This window comes from Alligator sinensis, unplaced genomic scaffold (genome assembly GCF_000455745.1).
Source record: "Alligator sinensis unplaced genomic scaffold, ASM45574v1 scaffold9_1, whole genome shotgun sequence".
Taxonomy (NCBI): Eukaryota; Metazoa; Chordata; order Crocodylia; family Alligatoridae; genus Alligator; species Alligator sinensis.
In genome coordinates this window covers 416,133-419,224 of record NW_005842304.1, presented here as the reverse complement: position 1 = coordinate 419,224, position 3,092 = coordinate 416,133, and the positions used below count along the sequence as shown (strand labels likewise).

At 46.5% G+C, this 3,092-nt stretch overlaps 1 protein-coding gene across 3 annotated transcripts in view; it reads right to left on the bottom strand.

Annotated features, from left to right (window-relative positions):
- The window catches only part of SLC2A13 (solute carrier family 2 member 13), a 318,345-nt gene extending 315,460 nt beyond the window's left edge, over positions 1-2,885 (bottom strand). For 2 of the 3 annotated variants that reach the window (XM_025209706.1, XM_025209710.1), the window contains exon 1: positions 2,811-2,882. The gene's annotated coding sequence lies outside the window, so the exon portion shown is untranslated. Of the gene's footprint in view, positions 1-2,810 lie in introns of all 3 variants that reach the window. The other variant, XM_025209708.1, reaches the window with a different exon arrangement.
- Between the last annotated feature and the right edge of the window lie 207 nt (positions 2,886-3,092).

Genomic DNA, 3,092 nt, shown 5'->3' with positions numbered 1-3,092 from the left:
CCGCTGCTGCCGGAGCCCGGGCGGAGTTTGAGCCGGAGGCGGGCGGGAGGGCGGTGTCCCCGCCCCGCGGATTCAGGGCGCATGCGCCGCGCCGGGGTGAAGCCGCTGCCCGACGCCGGGCAGGACGCGGGCGGGGTCACGGCTGGGCCCAGGCGTGGGCGCATGCGCCGCGCCGGGGTGAAGCCGCTGCCCGACGCCGGGCAGGACGCGGGCGGGGTCACGGCTGCTCCAGTGCTTGGTGCCCGCGGTCTCCGCTTCTATCAAATAAATGCCGCAGCGGAAAGGTTTGAGGGCTTCCCTTAGGCCGCCAGAAGGTCCCCCCAGAAGGGATGCTGCCTCTGGTGGGTCGGTAGGAGAGCTGTGCCTCCCCGCGGTTAAATCTGTGTTTGACACGTCTCTAGAGAGCCTCCTGCCGGCTCATCCAGGGAGGGAAAGAAGTCTGTCGTCTGACAGACTGGGTAGGGCTACAAGTGCATTAATGCGCTTTAGTTAATGCGCTTTAAATCTAGTACCTGTAGGTGCCTGTACACATTAGGGATGCTGCTCCCATGGGCTATAATTACTCGACTTAACAACGTTTCGCACTCATGCCGTTTATAAATCGACACTCTCTTTCAACTATCTGATGTCAATTTCCACTTCACAACACTTGATCCCACGCTGCGCCAGTAAACTCGTTCGCTGCGTCGCCCACCTGCCCGGAGAACATCTGTCCAAACCTCCTTGGACACTTTCTTTAAGAAAGCAGACAAGGCTCCAGAGAAACCTGCAGCCAGGACTCCTGAGAAGACGCCAGCCAAGAACACTTCAAAAACTCCAGCAAAGTCACCTCAAAGTCCTTCCAAATCAATGTGATTGCTATTTACAATATAAATACATTAATGTAGCTATATTACTCATCTAGTATTGATTGAATAGAAAATTCTGGGTTATTTTTGGTAAAAATAGGGTAATGGGCCTTGGTTCAGGAACGAATCCCCCATTTATAACATTGTTTCCTATGGGAAAATTGGTTCTGAGTTACAATGTTTTGACTTAAGACCCCGTTTTCAGGAACAAGTTGTGTCCTAAGTCCCAGGACTGCCTGTAGATTCCAGCACCTACTGTATCAGTGCCCCGGTGCTGAAATATGGTGGTAGGAGTGTTTTAAGTAAAGCTCACTTGATGAACTTTAGTTAAAGAGCCCTCACTGCCATTTTTTAGCAGGGGGACACATACATGAGATGCTCTGGGCATTTTAATTAGAGTGGCTCTCAATCTGCTTTAATTAAAGCACACACACCCCCACACCCCCCATGAGCGACTGGTGCCTCCTAAATCTGGGGGGGCACCCACAGAAGCCACCCACAGTGGCGGCCCTGCCATGGGGGACACCAGCCCTGCTGACAGCATCAGTGTCGGCCATCAAGGGGGGAGACTGGCCCCATCAGGGGGGGCACATGCACCCTGGTGCACCCCCTAGCAGTCACCTATGCCCCAACTCTTACTCCTGGGACACGTTTATAAGTGTCTGCAGTTGTGAGGTACTAGGAAAATGTGCATTAGCCTGTCTTAATGTACATTAACTAAAGAGCACAGTTTTTAAGTGACACAATGCACATTAGCCTATTTTAATGGGCGTTGACTTAAGACCACGTTTTTCCAGTGATGCTTAATGCTCATTAAAATAGGCTAATGCGCTTTAAAGCACACATGTAGACATGCCCACTGTTGCCCTGTAAAGGGCAGCAGCAAGCTACTTGTTGCAGCAAGCCCACCAGCAGGCAACTTTCTTAAGGACCTCACCTAGCACCTTGGGGAAATCAGTGAAAAATTTTATCACTGACTTCTTTGTACTAGTGACCTAACTAGATGGAGAAGTCCAGTTGATTAGGTGTTAGGTGAGGTCCAGATATCAATGGACAAAAACAATTGTGGACACTGACTGTTGAATTAAAAGGTAAGGAGTAATCATTTATTTCATTTATCCAATTAATGAAAGTAGTTGTAGTCCCCAAGTATTTGCAAGTGTCCACATAATTTTGCTTGGCAGGTAGGATATTAGCATGGGAAAAACCAGGGCCAGATATGAACGGAGTTTACAGATTTAACAGATATTAACATCAAGTGATTGCAAACCAAAGTTTGGATCATGTGGTCTGATCTGTACAGACAACCCCTTTTTCCTCTGCAAAATCATTTGGGCCTCCGTGGAGGCCTAGAACAAGGAGGCAGCTACATAGCTCAGATTGCAAAATCAGGATTCGAAGTTCTGTTCTGCTCTGAACAGTCTCCTCCACAGAGTCAGGAGCTCTCCAGCAATAGCATGGCTTGGAATGCAAAACCATCGCTGTCCTGAATGTTTCATAGGTAGCTCAGTCTCTTGACCTGTTTGTTTATTCTGGTCTCATATATAGACTCCAAATCATAAACGCAGGAGGCTGCTTTGAGCATAAAGTATTCAACCCAAACTCTTGCTATAATCTATACTGTTACAGTTCATCTGATGACAACAGTTGGTCCTTACCAAGACCACCCCCCACCTCTCTTTCTAGCAGCTAACCCAGAAGATGTAGTCATTTTGTAAATTAGTTAATGCAGTCTAGTTATATTCTCGAGAGCCAATGAAATATCTTTCTCCTTAGCTGGCCAAAAGCATTTTAACACCTTCCCCAAGGAGATAAAAAAGTCATCTCTTTTCAAATCACAATGCAACACTCGCCCTTTTAAACTACCAGTATTCCCTGGAGAGCAAAAGCAGGAAAAAACTCAGGCACAGAATCCAAAATAGAAGCCAGTGATTAAACCAATGAGAAGGATGGAGGACTGACCTGTCTTCAGTGTAATTCGCCTTGTCTTATATAATCTTTGTTCAATGCCTTTACTCTGAGGTAGTTGTGCCTTATGAGTATCTACATACAGAGAGAAAATATAAAAGTTCATATTATTTATAAGATAACATATAGAGAGAGCATTTTAGTATGACATAATGTTTGACATCCAATTCCAAAAAACATGGATTAAAAAAGAAACATCCTGGTTGAGTCACCTAGCAGATTTAAATCAAGACACAACATATCTATCAATTTTTATAGGTATTGTGTTTCTGTTCA